Below are 19,930 nucleotides of genomic sequence, written 5' to 3'. Positions count from 1 at the left end.
TATAAAATATGACTTTACACCAAATATATTTCTGCTAGAAGTATGAAACTTTATACACTTATGCCCATGTTATAGACGCACACTTATAGAAATTGGCTGATAAATTGTACATTGTGTTCCTGATGAAAAGGGCGAAATTTAGTGAAAAGCAGACACAAGATCCCACAGCGACAGGGTTTTGAGGAGTAGCTGCTACACAAAATATGTAATCTGTATTTGTGATTGTTATAGAGGTTACTCACGTTTAAATATGTCTTGTGTCAAAAGTAGATTTTGTGTTCAAGAGACTAGGGGTGGACTCTAAGCCTCATAAACCCATACCATACCATAAAGGTGACACACTGTATATCTCCTCCTATCAAGTGAGAGAGGAGACTCTGACCAATCGCCTGTCAAAGGGGCAAGTTTAGGCTAAACCAGCACACACACACCCTTTATCATAGCATAAATAGAGACAGCAGAGGGCAGATAATGACAGACAGATGCACCCACCATCCCGATGCTGGCGGAGCACCCTGCTGCTGAACTTTCCATCTTCCTTGCTTCAGACTCCAAAAACTTTGCAAAGCAGAAAGACCCATTGCATAGCTGAACCACTTCCAGCTAGGCCTCAAACTCCAGAACCAAAATCCCACAATTCTAAGGGGAACCAAAAGACAGCCGGGTTGCGCTGTACTGCTTGCCTGCTGAAAATAATTAAATCATAACCAAGAAGGGCAGATCCAATCCAATCCTGTGCCGTGCTGCAACCAGAGTGCCATTGCAGATCCAATCCAGTCCGGTGATGTGCGGTGATCAGAGCGCCTTGACGCTGCCCAATCCGATGTGCCCAGCAGTCTGTCCTAAATCCAGATCCAGTTTAGTGAGTACCTATAAAAAGAACAGTGTCACTAGCATATGTACTTTCCATAGTCAATCCCTATCTTTAACCCATCCTATCTTGTATTCCGAACCTGTGTTGTTAGGAGTATTTTTGAATTGTCTGAATTTTCCATCCAATCCCTCCTATCTTCCTCCTGTGCTACTATTGCTAAAACTATCTCTGTACTGATCTTTTCTCATCTGAAAAATGTGAGTTTCCTCTGTAGGCAGTCACCCTGATCAAGTGGTTGTGTTCCTGTGGGATATTCATTTGTTCATAGTCATCCTCTAATGTAAGAAATCCTTTTTGTCATTTTAAAAGTGCATTCCTGTTTTCCCTTCTTGCGCCTATCTCGAAAAAATGACCTCCACTAAAACCTCCACTAAAACGTTCATAACTTCCTCAGTTTTTCTGCTTGTAGCTAACATCCACAACTTAAAATCACATCTAGAACCGCATCCCAAATCCATACAGTTCTCCCGTTATCGCGATTATAGCGCAGTGAAAAGTTTGCAGCGAATTTCGTTTTTGGGAAATTCTAACACGTGTAAAACAGCTTTTGATTGCTCCCGACTTGAATTCCGATTTCAAATTGGTTCTTGGTATTAAATCATTGCTAGTGTTTGTGTGCAACTAGCCAGAGCAGCTCCAATAAGAATTATAACAATTTCAGCAATTTAGACCATATTAAGTGTTTTTGCCAATCCATCCCAACTTTAAAATCATTCTGACAGCTTGCCACTCAATTCCATTTTTCTTTTGTGTTGCTGGAGGAAATTGGGATTGATATTCTGTTTGAATTCTGCCATTCCTGAATACCTGTTCTCTCTCCTCCTATCTCTGTACATTGCCTATTGGGGGGTTGAGAGTTGTACAGGGAGAACCTTTAACCGCAGTGCTATCTGACCTAAACACACACACAAAAGTATTATTTCCGTGCTAAATTGTTTGCTCACTATTACTCCTTGTGTATTAAAGAGATTATTCAGTGTTACATCACCCCATTGGTGATTATTGTGTACCCATTAAAACATAGTGTGATTAAATTATAAATACATAAATAAATATTTTAACTTTGCAAACCACCCTGATTCCTGGTTCAGTGTGACAGGGGGCGTTCCAGGAGAGGGGCGTGATATGAATGGTACATCGTTCAGAATAAAGACTTATTAGACAAAAATAAATTAGGATTTCAGTTGGGCATTACACGCTAGGCGTTGACTTGGGTGTGTGCCGGATTGAAATCACTTACAATAGTAAACTCCCCTCTGACACTGCCCTCTCCTCCAACATCAACCCAGGCACAGCCCCCTCAAGTCCAGACACCACCCACCAGCCCCCTTCACCTCCGACACCACTCCAGGCAGTCACCTCCATTCCAAATACCACCCACCAACCCCCTTCACCTTCGACACTACCCCAGGCAGCCTCCAATTGTACACTCCCCTCCTGACAATGCCCTCAACTTCAACACCACCCCAGGCAGGCCCCTTAAGTACAGATGACACCCAACAACCCCCTTCACCTCCGACACCTCTCCAGGCAGCCCCCTTAACTCCACACACCACCCACCAGCTCCCTTCACCTCCAACATTTCCCAGGTAGCCCCCAGGTAGTACACTCCCCTCCTGACACTTCCCTTACCACCAACACCACCGCAGACATCCCCCTCAAGTCCAGACACCACCCACCAGCCCCCTTCACCTCCGACACCACTCCAGACAGCCCCCTGAAGTCCAGACACCACCCACCAGCTCCCTTCACCTCCAACACTTCCCAGGTAGCCCCTGGTAGTACACTCCTCTCCTGACACTGCCCTTACCTCCAACACCACCCCAGACAAGCCCCTCAAGTCCACACACCACCCACCAGCCCCCTTCACCTCGGACACCACTCCAGGCAGCCCCCTCAAGTCCAGACACCAACCACCGGCCCCCTTCACTTCTGACACTACCGCAGGCACCCCCTGACAGTCTCCCACGCATGCAGTTCATTGTATGTCTGCAACTCACCTGAAACTCTGTGGCCTGCCACCACCATGAAGCACACCATCAACAGGAAGCACTGAAGACCAATCCTGGACCAGAGCATCTGCTGTCACTCCCTGGCAGACTGGAATCTGTAGCACGCCATCCAGACAGCACTACATTGAATCAACAACATGGTGGCCACCCAATCAACATGTGACAAGTGAATGCAATGCAAAGTAGCATGTGCCTGTCGCCCATGGGATATTGCAAAGGCATCAAAGCACATCAACTGAATGTGTGCCAAGCACAGAAATAAACCTATTCATACATCGGCCAGATCCACAAATAATGACCAGGCACAGCACAGCCTGATCACAAGTGATCTGGGTGGAAGTGTTGTCAAAGTCCCTGTCAGGAACCACAACCTGACAGGCCCATGGGTAATGGGAGGGCAGTCAGTGCATGACTCACTTAGACAGAAAATGTGTGCTGCCACACATGAAGAGCAAACATGGCTTGCAAATGCATTCTAGGTGCACAGGTGGAGCAAGACATGAGAGAAGGCAGTGTGAGACTGCACATGCTGTTTGGTGTGTGCACATGACATGGGTTTGACACAGCAATGGCAAACAAATGTGCAAGTAACATGACCAGGGCACCCTTCCTCAGTGAGCCCACCTCCCACCACCCCAACTACACTGATGCCAAACACACAGTGGTGCTGCACATGTAAATGCAAGTGTAAACATACACTGCAGACCCAATCGTCTGATGGACCCACCCCCACATGTCAGGTGCATGTTCAACCTTCCAGCCGCAACCATTACAGCAACAACAACACACACACATGCATGCCACAAGACACATGGGTATACAGTGTTAATAACTATAAAAATAAGAACAAACATTTACAGTGACACCCAAATAAAGAAAAAGATCTTGAATATTTTTGTAAAAATATATACCGGGTGGAGTAAGGGATCATAAAGGGCCGGGGTAGTTTGGGAGGGGTAAAAAAGCTTTAGAAATGACAGGCTTTGGGGGTAACTCCCAAATTAAAAAAAGAGAAAAGAAAATCATCTGTTTTTTCGTTATTTGGGTGTCTCTTAAAAATGATGTCATTGTTTTTGTTGTCGTTATAAACACATGGAACTGACACATGACTTGCAATGGAGAGATGTGCTGGCTGAAAAGTGAACTATCCAAGTTGCAAACAAACATTTGAACTGCATGAAGTGTGGAATGGAACGCAACAAAATATGTATTAAACAAAACTATGTACAAGAAAAACGGGGAATGAAAGTCCAAGCAGTCTGGGGGGAAAAGATGAAATTACAAAACAACCCTACGCCTAAATAAATAAATACTTGAAAAACAGAGAAGGAAAGTCTTAAAGTGCAGGGCGAAGCATACAGATTTTATTTATTTATTTATTTGTTTCAGTTCATCATTTACTTTACTTTACTTTATTACATTTATATTGCGCAACCATAAACCCATGGGTGTGAGGGCGCAGACAAGACAAAAAAAGGCTTGAAGAAACCAGGGGATCCATAGAAATGGTACCAAATGGTTCAAAGGCTACTATTTGAAAAGGAAGGTTTTAAGGCCCTTCTTGAAGTTACTCAGTGCTGCAGAGTTTCTCAATTGATCTGGCAGGGTGTTCCGGAGGGCCGGCGCCGTGAAAGCAAAGTCGCCCCATTGTGCTTTCTTACTTTTCACTTTATGCTGGTGAAGCAGGTTCTGATTATTGGAGTGAAGATTTCTAAGACAGGGTTTTATTCCTATGTACCTTTGTAGGTAGGTGGGCATATTGCCCTTGAGGCATTTAAAGGTAATGACAATACGTCTGAAGGATGTTCGTGAATCCACGGGCAGCCAATGCAATGCTCGCCGTGCCTCAGATATATGTGCCCTGTATACAAGTCCAGAAACCACTCTAACCACTCCATTTTGAACCACCTGGAGACGGTTAATGTTTTTTTTACTAAAACCTGCTAATAGACTGCAGCAGTAATCCAGTTTTGATCCTATAATGGCACAAGCGATGGACTCTGTAATAGGCTGAGAAATAAATGGACGCAGGTGGGACAGCAATTTAATGTAGTAGGTGGTAGAGGACACAGTACTGGCCACACAAGACTTCACGTTGAGCGATTGGTCCAGAACCACACCCAGAATCTTTACCTTGGGGAGAGGGGGGATTAAAGCGTCTCCCAGCTAAAACTGTTTGTAGGCTGGGTCTAATTTGGCTATAATGCTATCAGATCCCACAACCATAAGTTCCGTCTTTCCATGGTTAAGTGCGAGATTATTCAGCATCATCCATTGTTCAATAATGGTGAATATACGGTTGAGTTCTCTTTCATCCTGATCATGCTGGCCCGTAAGAGGGATGACATATTGAGTGTCATCTGCATAATTAGAAAAAAGTATGCCCTCCTGGGCAAGGTGGGCAAAGAAAGGAGTCATGAAGGTATTATAAAGGCACAGCGACAAGCTGGCTCCTTGTGGCACTCCAAAAAGTATCTGGATTGCTGATGCTTTAGCATTGTTAGCGCATACCCTACTGGATCTATTATATAGAAAAGAGAGCAACCATTTGGTAGTGGCCCGCGAACAATTGGCCACAGACATGAGCCTATCTGCCAGTATGGCATGGTCCACCAGGTCGAACGCTGCCGATTGGTCCAGAGAGATAAGGAGAGGGATCTTCTGGGTATCCATTCTTTGGAGCAGTTGTGACTTGAGATCCAATAACGAGGTCTCAGTGCCGAATCCTTGTCTGACCCTGACTGGAAAGGATTGAGGATGGGGTGGGAGTTAAGATGTTGAGCTATTTCAGTATAGGCGACCCGGTCCAATATCTTTAGTAGGAACGGGGTGTTAGTTATCGGCCTACAGTTAGTAGGTACGTTTTGATCCAAGTTGTTTTTTTTCAGTAAAGGGGTAACCCAAGCTTGCTTCATATCGTCTGGGACCGTACAATTCCGCAGTGAGGCATTGACAAATTTGCATATGGCCTGTACCAGAGTTGGTGGACATGTTTTGATGATAGTAGAAGCACATGGATCCCCTTAGTTAGTTGCAGTTAGTTGCTTTAAGTTTGTTAATGATGGAAACTAGCTCCTCCTCTGATATAGGGGCAAAGTCAAAAATAGGGATATCTGGATCCCTAGTAAAGTTATTACTGACTAAATGGGTGCCCTGTGTGTTGGAAACACTTTTTTTTGTGGCTATGGATTCCCGGATACCATCCAATTTATTAGCCATGGCATTCTGGATGTCCAAGCACCAATCGTCATTTTTGGTGATCACAGATACTACAGGTTCTGGAACAGCCTCTTGTTCTTTCAAAATTTTAAATAGTTCCTTGGAATTTGAGGTTGCCTGTATAATTCTGGAGTCCAAATAAGATTTCTTGGCTTCCGTGATAGCTCTTTTATAGTTGTTGCCAGCTTCTTTATAGTTGGATAATGCTATGAATGATTGATTAGTTTTCCAGATGTAAAATAGTTTGAGGGAAAAAGCTTTAAGGGATTGAAGTTCAGACGAAAACCAAGGATTAGTTAATTTCCTTTCTGATGGTTTCTTTTTGGCTTTCATGGGCGCGATAGAGTCAGCCACTAGTTTAAGATTAGAGCTAATTTTCTTTGTGAGAACGTCAATATCGTCTGTCTCTAGAATATGTAGGGTCTGAGAAGTGAGGGCTTCTACTTTATCCAAAGTTAAGGATTTGGTATTGCGATATGAGATTGCTTCAGAGCAGACTGACTGGACTTTAGTGACGAAAGGTACAGTGATCGAAAAGTGAATCATGAACCTTTACAGAATATAAAATATTAAAACAGTGTATGTACATATACAAATATATAAATGTGCATAAACAGGTATACATAGACAAGTACCAGCATATTTTTTTGTTATTGTTTGGCTGATAAATCAACCTTTCAATTTATATTACACATTAGATCAACATTTTTCATTTAACATATACACATGTTACGACTATTAACAAGTTTTCATAACGACAATTAAAACTGAAGACATCAATGACAAAAACAACTTATCAATCTAAGTCCTTACATTTAGTGTCTTTAAAACATTTCATATTAATATTTTCCACATGATAATAAAACTTTAAAACACATATTCCACGCCTTCCAGATTCAGCTCTAAAAGGAATTGTATGATAGCTATTCTAATTGCTTGCACTAAAAATCCTAACCCAGAAATCTTCAACAGTTAAAATTCTTTGGTTATCGAACAGTGATTTCAAATATTGGACACTATTTGTTTTCAAGAAAGGGAAAATGGCAATTAAATGTTTTAACTTTTCTTGATATTCTGTCAATTTACAAAATCGGCAGATATTCTTGCATTTCTTTAATGGGCCACATCTGCATTAGATGTCTTGTGTATGCCATAGAGTAAGCCTAAATCTAAGAAAAAGAAAATTGTGCCGAATGAAATTTGATGAGATAAGAGGCCATAGATCTGAATCTTTTATAACCAAACACGTCAATCCTAAAATCCTCATAGGTGTTACATTGCTCCGTAGTGCATGACCAATCATGTTGGTACAATTTCAATTGTGCTCGCTTAGGATTCTTTATTAATAAATCAATTGTGATGTCCTCTCTACCAAGATGGTAAGAGTAAAATTTCTCCATTTATTAGGAAATGGATGTGTGGATTGAAGCAGGTACAGTGCTAATATTTGTGAAATATCAGAATAATTTACTGAGATTAGACATTTTCTCAATAATGAGCACAACTTTGACAAATAAGCAACAGACAATGAAAGAGCTCCCAACTGATATCAAATCAAAGCTATTGGATTTGAGCCAGGGAGATTAAATATCACTTGTCAAAATCTGCCCTCTAACCGGTCCCAAAATAACCGCTCTCTTGGCCATTTTGTTTCTGCACCATAGGCAACAATAGGCAGTACTTTTTGAGAGTAAATTGTCAGCACTGGACAGCATGTAAATTTACCAAATCTATATAGTAAGACTTTTGCTTGTGAATCAGTGTCTGTACTTTGTTATTTATATCACTGACATAAAGAGCATCATTCGCTTGATCCTGTATGATGATACGCAAATATTTATAATGCGAAGTGATCGAAATAGGTGCATGTTGAAATGTCCAGCGATTTGATTTGCGTACATGACACTTCGCTTTGACACATTCCATACTCTGAGTTTTGTCTAAATTTATTGATATATGGTTGTCATGTACATACTTAGCGAGGCCTTCAATCAACCTCTGCAGAACACTTTGTGTTTTACATATTAAAATGAGATCATCTTCATAAAGAATCCATGCGATTTGCTGAGATCCTAATTTAGGAACGTCCGAGTTGATGTTGATAATTTCTTCACCCATGTCTAGTGTAAACAGGTTAAAAATCGTGGAAGCCAAGATACATCCCTGTTTCAGCCCACAGTATGTTTGAATACTAGAGGTCTCATGGCCATCTAAGGTGAGTCTAACTTGTATTGAAGTATTTGAATTTAAAAGGGTGATTATCTTAATTATTGAGCTCGGAAATCCCAGTTTCACAATTTACTTAACAAGAGTGATCTATCAATGGAGTCAAAAGCCTCTGTAAAGTCGACAAAGGCTAAAAATAATGTGGCAATAAGCCACGAGACTGCGGGCCAATACCAACCGAGGTAATGCCCCAAGGGGCCGTAGTCCTGGGGGCATTACCGCGGGTGGTATTGGCCCGCAGTCGAGGGGCTTATTGCCATTAGTACCCCCGCCGGTTAGACCGGGGCACTAATTGCTTTTTTTTCTGTTCCGGACGTTTCGGAACAGAAAATAAAAAAAATAAAAAAATCGGCAACAAAAATGGCCGCCGGGAAAGGGAAAACATAGTCCATTTTCCCTTTCCATGGTGGCCATTGGGAGCGGGCATGCTGGGAACACTCTGTTCACAGCACGTCCGCTCCCGTGATAAGAAGAAAAAAGAAGGTAAGCGGGGTGGGGAAGAAAAAAAAAAAGAAAAAAACGGGCCGCGGTCTCCGCCAGGGACTATGGAAGCCTCCAGCCGTGTGGAGGCTTGGAGAGGGGATGGCCCCGCTCCAAGTCTCCACACGGCTGGAGGTTTCCATCGTCCCCCGCCGGAGACTGCAAGATGGAAGGTAAGTGGGGTGGGGTGGGAGGAGGGAGGAGGAAAGGGGAAAAAAATGTCTTACCTGTGTCCCTGGCGGGGGACGAGGGAAGCCTCCAGCCATGGGGAAGCTCGGAGCAGGGATTGCCCTGAGCCTCCTCATTGGCTGAGGGGCTGCCACGCCCTTCACCGGGAACAGAGTAGCTGGCACGCACGGCGTGGACGGGAAAACCGTGTGGTATGGCTCGCAAATGAGCCAATCACCACACAGTATTCCCGTTCAGCCGCGCATCCCGGGTACTAATGGTTGATATCGATATTCACAAAGCGCTTTAATGGCATTGATAGATGTTATATTTATCACTGTACCCTTCCCTGCAACAAAACCAGTTTGGAATATATCCAAGTTTTTGGAAGAATGGATCCAAGCTTGTAGGTCTCGTAAAATGAGGCATGCAAAGATTGTCCCTGGTGTTTCAAGAAGGGTGATAGGTCTATAGTTAGACAGACTTTGTCATACTTTGTCTATCACCCTTCTTGAACACTGTTGTAATAATGTAATGGTGCCAAGATGCTGGGATATTTTGGGTATGAACTATTTAGGAAAACAAAAGAAAAAGAATCTCTGCTCATAGTTCAGGGAATTGTTTTAGCATTAAATTAGAGAGCCCGCCTGGTCTAGGGGCTCAAGATCGACTGGATTTATGAATAAAGTATAATATGTCTTTGACTGAAAACTTTATGGAAAAGGGGCTTCCAGTACATTGATAAAGAAAAGGACTAGAAGATTCTGGACAAGCATACAATTGTAAAAAATTTTCAATCCATAGTTTTTCTGACAAATCATTGATTTGTAAGGAGCTTTGCGAGTCAGCATTAGTGTTATTTATTACGGCCCATATTTGAGCAGAATTATTGGAGCGAATTTTCTTCAACATATATTCTCCATCTTTTTGATACAAAGTGGCACTACGTGCTCTCATCCAATTTCTGTGTCTTGTTTTAATCAAAGTTAGAGCTGACCATCTAACCGATATCGGTAATGAGAGGGAATCTTTTTTTTCATGTATGAATAAAGCTTTTTGTTTCTGCACAGAAACACTGAAGCCATGAGGAGAAGTATATTTTTTCTTCTGTTTACGAGTTGCTCCAAATATCTGTAGCAAATTTCTGTATTCAAAGGAACTTTGATTGCCCATATAGTGGTCTTTCTTAATTGATCATTTTAAATGATACCAAATTGGGCAAGATTTCCTTCTGACCAATGTAATATATTTTGACCATTATATACCCTCACTGATCTTTGAATTTTGGGGATCTGATTGCTCCTAGGATGACAATTCACAGACCATTTTAAATTCAGTATCTCATGATCACTTTCCTGGGCAGAAATTACTTGAAAGCAATTCACATACACAAACATGTCTCGGCTAACAAATATATAGTCAATGATAGCTGCTGATAGCCCTTTTCTGCAGCGGCGTGTCCTCAGGACATGAGCCATTCACCATAATCAGGTTTTTTTGCTTCAATGAAACTATTCCATCGCATCATTCTATTATCTTCATGCTTAGTAGGCAATCCTAAGCAATGCAGATTTAGATCTCAAGCCAAGATGATTTGAGAATAATTTGGAAGTTTAATGGAAACCAAATACGTCTCTAAAAAATGCATCAGATGATAGTGCCAACAGATTCCAATACATATTGATAATAGCATACTGTATCTCTCATATCTTAATTATGACAAGGAGTATTTACGGATTTGGAGTAGATTGGTGTTCCAGAACCATTTCAGAGCTTTTTTTGGAGCCACCAGGAGACCAGACATAGGACGACTTTTAGATGAACGTATGGCTGGTTTGAAAATAATATCAAAGTTATCCCAGAACGGACTCTCAAGCAACTACGTTTCCTGAAATAGGATTATGTCATATAATGCTAACCCTTTTGTTGCATTTCTCAACAAATGAACATGTCCTCTCGTATTGTATCTTATCAAAGATAATGGGAAATAAGTATTTTGGGGGATTAGTTACGTCCGAGAGCATGCACATTTACATGTATTGTGTGCTGTATTTTGGGCTGCATTATCCGTCAGACAATTAATCACCTGAGTTTGATTAATATGCAAGTGTGCAATCTCAGACACGAAAGATTTCATCTCATCAATCAATATTTCAAACCCCAAATTAAATGCTTCATTTTTTGCCAGCCATATAGTATTTAAGACAACTCTAGAAGAGACCCACAGCCTTACAATAGATATATTACCATCCTTCAAAAATTAAACTTGCTCTACATCCGAAGATTGAACGTCTCCTGATGAAGGGATATCAGCTAGATGTGCTAGGATACTACTATGGTTTAGGTGATACTTGGGATATGGAGCATCTCTGCACCTAATAATTAAAGAGTGCAGATTGGCTCTTCTGGGAGCCCGTTTTACATGCTGTGGTGGAGTAATATACTGTGGTAAAGGGTGAGAGCTCACTAGGTTAGCTGATTTCAAATGACTGACCTTTGTGTTTGCCATTATTGAAGGAAGGTGTATAGGCAATAACTGATCTCCCCTACAAGAACGCTCACCCGCGCACTCGGTCTCAAGACATTTGTGCTCCTGAAAATTCAAGTGCTGCTTTAGCATGTATTGCTCCACAGCAATTTTTATGGCTTGATGAACCGGCAAGCATATAAGATCTGAACTATTAGAACGATTCTTACAATTTGTAAGATTGGGATCCTTTATAGGAACAGAATCCAGCACACTTTTATGTGGAGTAATCTCGACTTGCTGAGCTATCTGCGCAGGAACCACTGGACTACGTTCTATGTCCTTGAGTGCCTTGGGTATGTCAAGCGGGACGACCGCATCATTTTTTTTCAACACAAGGGGGCAGAGAGGTATGGTTGGACATATACTATCAATTTCTTTACGCATTTCAGAGCGTCTGACCTCTAAACTGATCTCCTCTTCAGTTGTGGTCGATGACGGGCAAACTTTAAGGTCCTTGTAAGAATGGAGTGCAGCAGTTTGTGCTTTCTCGACAGCATTCATCAGCACATTTAATGGCGCATATGGGATTATCCCGTCATTTGTCAATTTTGTTGATCTTTTTTGGATTTGCTTATTTGCTGATTTTTTTTTAGACGGCTTCGGCCGCCATAGTGGTATTTTTCCTGGCCAGTGAAAGTGCTTTCAGAAACACCTTTGAGGCGGGCTGAACGTTATTATGTGATGATTTGCAGTTTTTAATTTTTTTTAGTGACAGTATTGTTTTTTATTCTTATAAGCTGATTTTTTTCTTAGCAGTCTCTTTGGTTAAAATCGTATAAGCCTTTTTTGAGTCTCTCGAGGCAGCTATACCTTCCACCTTTGAATTCTTAACATTCAACTTGCATTTTGCGATTTCTTTTTCTTTACATGTAGCATTAGTATCAGCATAAATTATCTGTGTCATTAAAGGCAAAATATTCTCTTTCACATCTTTTATTGGCAAATTCTTATTAGTTTGAATTATGGATTGGGAGTCTGCCTACGCAATCCCTTCATTAATTCATTTTTTTAGCCAATGTTTTTGTTATATTTAATGAGTGTGGATTGCCATTTATATAATTTAGCAAGCTGTATATCCTGCAACTGTAATTTGTAGTTCAAACTTTCGAATAGCTTAAAGAGTGAAGGGATAGCCAGATTCATTGCTTGTAGTGTAGTCTCAATCAAATTAGATGAAGAAATTGCAACCGGTAGGTGCGAAGGGGAAGGGGGACAAGATGTTACTGGGGGGTTCCTATGTGGAGTAGGAGCTGCATATGAGGCAGCCAATACTGAATAATTGTCTGAGAATATGAAGGAGACATCAGGCAAATGTAGTGAGTTTTCTCTCTCGTCATTTTCAATTAGGGAAGAGTTAGAGTCTAGATCAATAACTGTGTGTTCATGTCGGTAAGACAATTGTTGATTTTGATATTTCCTTCATGTCTTTTCTCTACAAATCACACACTGGCTGGTCTGACCGGCCTTCATTGGAACCAGTTGGACCAGTAGGTGATTTACTTAGTATAGGAGTTTGATAAAATGGTGCAGTGTTCACATCTGAAGGATTATCAATGGGAAGAATGTGAGGGTCCTCGTTCCTCTCGTCAACAGGCTGTAGTTTATTTGATGGAACGTGGAGCTCACAACTCTTAATAAGGGTACTATCAGAAACCCCATGTGGATTTATACATATATGTACGTGATCACCCTTTACAAAGGTAAAACATGCCATCGGCATAGGGCCTGAAAATGAACAGCTAGGGGATTTAAGATGTTAAAAAAGTAATTGTGTAATAGTTCCTGCACAGGAGAACAAGTGTGGTGTTTCCTTCAACCTGGCTTGCGTGTAGGCGGAAGCTCGCCTCTGTGGCGTGCTATCCATTTGTTTTCCTTTACAGCCCCCTATCTCGGGGCTGGTACGGATTTGCATCATACATTTTAACAAATACATTTCAGTTTTCATTTGCTCTTAAAAATGCTGTGCAGATTACAAATAAATATATGTGTCGCTCACAAAGCCACAACACGCTCTTTTAAACCCAATTATAATTGCAACACAATTGGGTCAAGGGCAGGCAAAACATTCGAACAATTGAAACATGAAGCATGTATAAGTAAAATGTCAAACGCTTACTAAAATCAAAGGATGCAAATCTGAAGTATGGCTGTGGCTGCGCGCAACAGCAACTTAGAAATCAACCTCAAAAGCTGCTACAGAAGCACGTGCAGAAGCGCTGTCTGATGGGTAATATAGGTAGGACTGGCCTGCAGAGAGGCGGGCTCAGAGGCAGAGTCACTTTGGACCAACCCACAAGTAGTTCAATGTTCCAACACGTGTCACCGCAAACAAGTAGGCAGGGATCAGTCCAGCGTCTCATGCAGCGGGTCCCACAGCTAACACAAACTTAGAAAGAAACTTCAAAAGCTGCTACAGAAGCAGGTTTGTACTAGCATATACCAAAGTGTAGCTTCATAGTCTAGATCCCAAATCCCCAAACCACAATGCTATAGGGAGTTATGAGTTAACTAGTGGGTCCTGTGGCATTCACCAACAACAAAACAAAACAAAAGAAAACAAGACATGTGCCCATAACCATTTTATGACTTGCAACATGATTTGTCTCTAGATATATAAACATATCCTAATTGTGCACATTCTCCATAGATCAATGGGCAGGACGTCTTATCTACTAATATTACTGAAGTACTAGCTGGTTTCATTAAAATTGTCCTAGTATAAAATATTGAGTTAAAATTATATCATCACCAAACTGTCTACGAAAATCCTATCACCACCCACGAATTTTCTGTGGATTACTTCATATGGCCGAAGCTATGTCAGATCTGAGATTGTCTTCTTTCTATTTTAAGCAAACTACACATTAATTTGGAGGTTATTGTACTTTACCCCTCTATATTATTAGTTTCCCTGCATCATTCTTATTCAGTATGGCAAACGTGACCATATCAACTTCCAGACTTGATCTAGTGCTATGTGTACCTTTTCGAATTCACTATTCAGACAGACATCCCAAAATATGTCTGTTTTCATCGAGTCATACCTTCCTGCAAACGTGCCCAGCAATGTCATATGTATAGGTCCCATTTTAGGGCATAGTGTCAGGACATGCCGGGGGTTTTTCCAAGTTTTCTTGTATCTTACAAATCCAGCAGATTATTTGCTCTATTGGTACTTTAACACTTGTAGGCCTAATACTGAGAGTTAATTGACCTGTAGCTGCAATCAAAAGTGACACAATGCTGGGCTGGGGCAATGCTTAATATATGTTTGCAGTTTGAGGTATGTATGTCTCACCTTGTTTACATATTTGCACTGTTTTAATAACTTCAGGTGGTCAAAGTTACCAATCCAGTCCCACTGCACGATATTATTTTTGTACAAGGTTTTTAAGACATCATAACTCACACCGCGGGAAAAGTCTGGTATCCACCCAATGCTAGTGAATCTTTCCTCATTCAGCTCCACATACTTTTGTGCAACCCGACTATCGTAGATTGTTCCCAGAAAATGTAATAGGCGACACTTCGGAATAAATAAAAAACAGGAAACCTACACCTAACCAACTATATACAAAGTCAGCGGGCGAGTCCTCCTCTCCAATCTCACTTACGCTGTCTACCATGGCTGAGTCGCATACCACGTCCCCCTCCATCAGGTGGGCCTCCGTTGTTTCCTGGAGGGCTTGCAGGGTGGACATCATCTGTGTTTTGGCCTCCCTAGCAGCCCTGCAAGTGGTCTCCATGATGGCAGGCCACCTCCTTGCCCAACACAGCGCAACCTCAGCCCTGGCCACCACCACTCTAGCTTCCCATGCCCCCTGCCTGTCTGCCACCAACACGGAAGACAGTGAGTGCATCAATCCAACTTGATCCTCTTGCCTCAAACTTTCCACCTTCCTCCTTGGCACACTGCTCTGGTAGGCCCGCCGACCTGATGATGATCGTTCGGGGCATACAGCACCTGCACTGCTCCGTGATGCCTGATGTCCCTCCATTGCCTGTGCCCCTGTCATTGCCTAGGTAGGCACTGTAACCACTTCAACTGCTGTACATGTGACTCCCACCTCGGGCAGGGATGTAAGCTCCACCAGACGGGCGATGTTTGTGGGACTAGTGCACAGGGGGCTCTGGTGGTATGTGGTCCAGAAGGCACCCCGGGGGATGACTGGTGTGCAGAGGAGGAAGCTGAGCAGGTGGTTGTAGCAGTCAACAGCCCACGGAGCCCAGCGGGGATCAGGCCTGCTTCCAACAAGGCCACAATGTGGACAGTTTATTGTGTTGATGGGCAAGCAGACAATGAATAGCCCGCCCATCATCATGAATGACTGCAGTCCACATTGTATTCCCGGCCAGCAGGGGTAGCACCTGATCCCGGATGGACACATCAGCCGGCAACGGGATGCTGGTCTGGGTGGAGGCATCCCAGCAGGTGCACAGTCCTGCATCCGATGGCCCAGGGACAGGAGTGTGCACAGGCACCTCCACAGTCGCTTGCACATCCTCATGCCACTGGGACAGGATAGTAGCACACTTTCCCACCTTGACACCCCCACCTGACCCCATGGGCTATGTTGCAAATGGCCACCTCCTGCGCCTCCCCCTCCATCAACCCGGATGACTCCAGGGTGTCTTCCGCCATGGATGGCCACTGTGATGCATCACCAGGTCCCACCAATGATGAGGTGTCCACTGCCACCTCCACCTTCTTGGACTTAGCCCCAGCAGTCACGCCCAATGGTACAGGTGCTACTTCAGCCACATCACTCCACGAAGATGAGCTGTCACGGGGGAGTGGCTGGGGCCTGTGCCTATGTCTGGTAGAGCGATCCCCGCTTGCATGCTCCACAGCACCGCTTCCACCCTCTTTTTCAGCTGCAGCAACATTGATAAAGGAGACATAGAACAGCAAGATCAGTGTACTGCAACTAAGCCAGTGTGGCATCAACAACATTAGCAGGAACAAGACATGTCCATGGAACAATCAGCAACATCCACAGTCACACACATGGACATGCAATCCACATCCAAACAGACACAACAACCCAGGCACAATTAGAAACACTCCATGACCCATCCACATGTAAATGCAGCACAATGTGGCCAGTGCAGAAACACATACCAAGATGAATCACATGACCCTGGGGGATGATCACTGTGACCCAACTGTAACTTAATGTACATCCATGGGAGACATGCCACATGGGCACAGGCGTGGGCAGGGAGAAACCTAGTATGATGTACATACACATAAAGCATGAAAACACAGATGTGGCGGCCCGATTCCGTGGACACATTGTGGGCAAGACACACCGTGGAATCATGGCCACCAGTTGCCAAACATGTTTGCACCACTCACAGCAAGGCCATGCCGACACCTGCCTGGGCACCTCTCCACACCATAACATCAAATAACATGCCTCTGCCACAACCCATCCTGCGTGCATTCAACACATACATGCATCAAATGCACAGGCACACATGGCGTGCCATAGCCCGAAGCACATTCACATGGCATGCAGACACATCACTCTGTGTGCACAAGTAGCATCATGACCGATCACAGCACAGTCACCCAAACTGCAATGCCCAAACGTGACTACGCCAAACATCCAAATGCATGTGTGACCTCCAGACGGGAGTGATGCATAGTCACACATTGCTATTGTGTCTCCACAACCACATGAACAGAATGAATGGACATGACATGGTCAACACTCCCTGAACTGTCACACTTGTCATCCAGGGACGTCTCATAGACAAGAAACATTGCATGTGCGCAGTTTGCAAAAATGTACTACAACACATAATGTAAATGACAGTGCATTCTGAATCTGCACAGGTCTAATGTCCCACTTGGGAAACATTGTCTGGGGCCTGCATGCAGATGTTGGTCGCTGAGACATTCATGCTGCAAAAGTAAGGGGGTCACTGCAAACATGCTAGCACATGCACAACACAAATGCACTGTAGAGCAGTACAACACATGCCTATTCACCACCCAACTCCAGGCATCATTGCAACTCACAAACCTGTGCATGCAGCTCTGGGTAGATCCTCACCAGGACCCGCATGCTGTTGGACAACCAGCACCTGCGTTCACGGTGCACCTCCGTGTTTACACTGACCTTCAGGAAGCACCTCAGCCTTGACGTAGGTCATAGATTTGAGGTCCTTCCAGTGCTTGCAGACAGTCTTGTTGCAGATCACTGGCAGCCCCTCCATGTTGATGGCAGCTGTTATGTCCTTCTAGACCTGGAGACATCTTTCCTTGCCGCATTGCATCGCTGGGTTGAAAAGGACAACATCATTCTCCAGGACCTTATCCACTAGGATGTCAACTTCTTTGGCAGTGAAGTTGACAGCCCTCTGCCTTGCTGCCATGGTGTTGCTGCGCTGGTCAGAGATAGATGGTGTGGACATGGCAACCACCAAGGCAACTGTGGGTGGGTAGGATGGTCCTGGAGATGGCCTGTGTAGCAGTGGTGGTGGTATGTGAAGGTGAGAGTCCAACCCATCAGCCGAGGTGATCACAGGGCCAAAGCAGGAGCACAGGCAATGGCTGAAAAGCAGGCACCCCGACACAGTGCAGGTGGGCAGCAAGCACTCACACTGGACAGGCAACAGCAGATGGCAAAGTTGGAGGCAGTACATGGCAGGAGGAGGCAGGTAACGTGGCACGGAGGCAGGAGAGTGGGTCTTCCATGTGCAGCTCGAAAGTAAGCCAAAAACAGAGTAAAGGACCTTACCGTATAAGTTTTGTGACACGTGCTGTACGCAGCACGCCGATGCGGCTCACAGCATTGACAGAGATACATAAGGATGAGTAAACACATCACCAGCTGTGCACTTGAAGGAACAGAGATGCAGTATTGTCGTTTCCACATATTTTGGTGGGCCACGCAATATGTTCCCTTCAGGTAGCATACTGTTCTTTTTTAGGCTGGCGGTTGTGCATCTGCGCATATCATCTTTCTGTGACACAGACTTACAACAAGTACCATCATATTTGGGGATCACAAGCCCCCATGATTTAGGGTCATTGAGGGAAGTGACCCCAGTATGAATAAAACTGTAACCAGGTGCTGTCTTGCCCAGTGTGAGATGATCCCCTTTGTCCAGGGAAGCGGAAGAATGTATGAAAACCACAATACACGCATTATTGCAGCAAGACATTATTGTCCCCTCCAACTCCCCATGCATTACAGCCATTTATCCAATCAAGAAAGTGACGGGGGGGGCGTGGCATGTGATCCAAGACCTCCTCCCCCTAAATTATATTTTTCAGAAAGAGTTCCCTCTAGTCCCAAACCCAGCATCCATTTCGTACAGCATCCCGAAACAGACCACCCACTTCACAGTTGTGGACCTGAAAGACACCTTTTTCTTAGTGCCACTTGACCCAGAATCTCAATACCGCAACACCTTCACAATAGGGGGGAGAAGACCTCAGCAATAGTGATGTCCAAAGCATAGTCATTCAATATGTAGATGACCTCCTGGTGTGTAGTGAAGGAGAAGAAACTTGCAGAAAAGATTCCATCACCCTCCTAACATTGCTGGCCCAAAAGGGGTACAAGGTAGACAAAAGCAAATTACAGTATTGCCTGGCTGAAGTACTGTACGTAGGCCAATTGATCTCCAAAGAATAATACCTGACAGAGCGGCAGCAGTATGTGCCTCAGCTACACCACATACTGTTAAGGACATACATAAGTTCCTCTGCATCTGTAATTATTGCTGAGCATGGATATTAGATTATGCCTCCTACAGCCGACCTCTATTACAAGGGCTGAAAGAAGCACAGAAAGATAAGGTGCCACTAAAATGGACACCTGAAATGCACCCTGCATTCACAACACTATAAGAACTAATAAGTACAGCACCAGTTCTAGTGACACCTGATTTTGAAAGATAATTTTTCTTATTTTCTCACTCAAATGGAACACTAATGACTGCAGTGTTGACTGCATTGTTGACACAAAAGGCATCCACAGGCCACAAGCCACTGGCCTATTAGAGCAGTACACTTGATTCAGTAATGCAGGGACACTTTGCATGCAAACAAGCTCTCGCAGCCAGCACCTTTGCACTAGAAAAGAGTTCCACAATTGTGATGGGGTTTTCTGTCACGTTGTACGTCGAACACTCATTGTTTGCCATCCTTGAATGATCCAAATCGACCCTCACCATACAAAGAGCCTCAGCGTACGAAATCATAATTTGAAGCCCAAATATCCATGTGGTATGCTGCAAAACAGTAAACCCAGCCACGTTCCTCACAGAACCATGTACAGTAAAAGATGTGCAAGATCATGATTGTACCCCCTACGAGGGAGAAGGGGATAATATGCCTAAAGCTAGTGAAATTGAGAGGGAGAAGTGTGTTTTGTAGATGGTTCAGCGTCCATTTGTCCAGAA

This window comes from Ambystoma mexicanum, chromosome 1p (genome assembly GCF_040938575.1).
Source record: "Ambystoma mexicanum isolate Mex_15411 chromosome 1p, UKY_AmexF1_1, whole genome shotgun sequence".
Classification (NCBI taxonomy): Eukaryota; Metazoa; Chordata; class Amphibia; order Caudata; family Ambystomatidae; genus Ambystoma; species Ambystoma mexicanum.
This window is presented reverse-complemented; position numbering follows the sequence as displayed.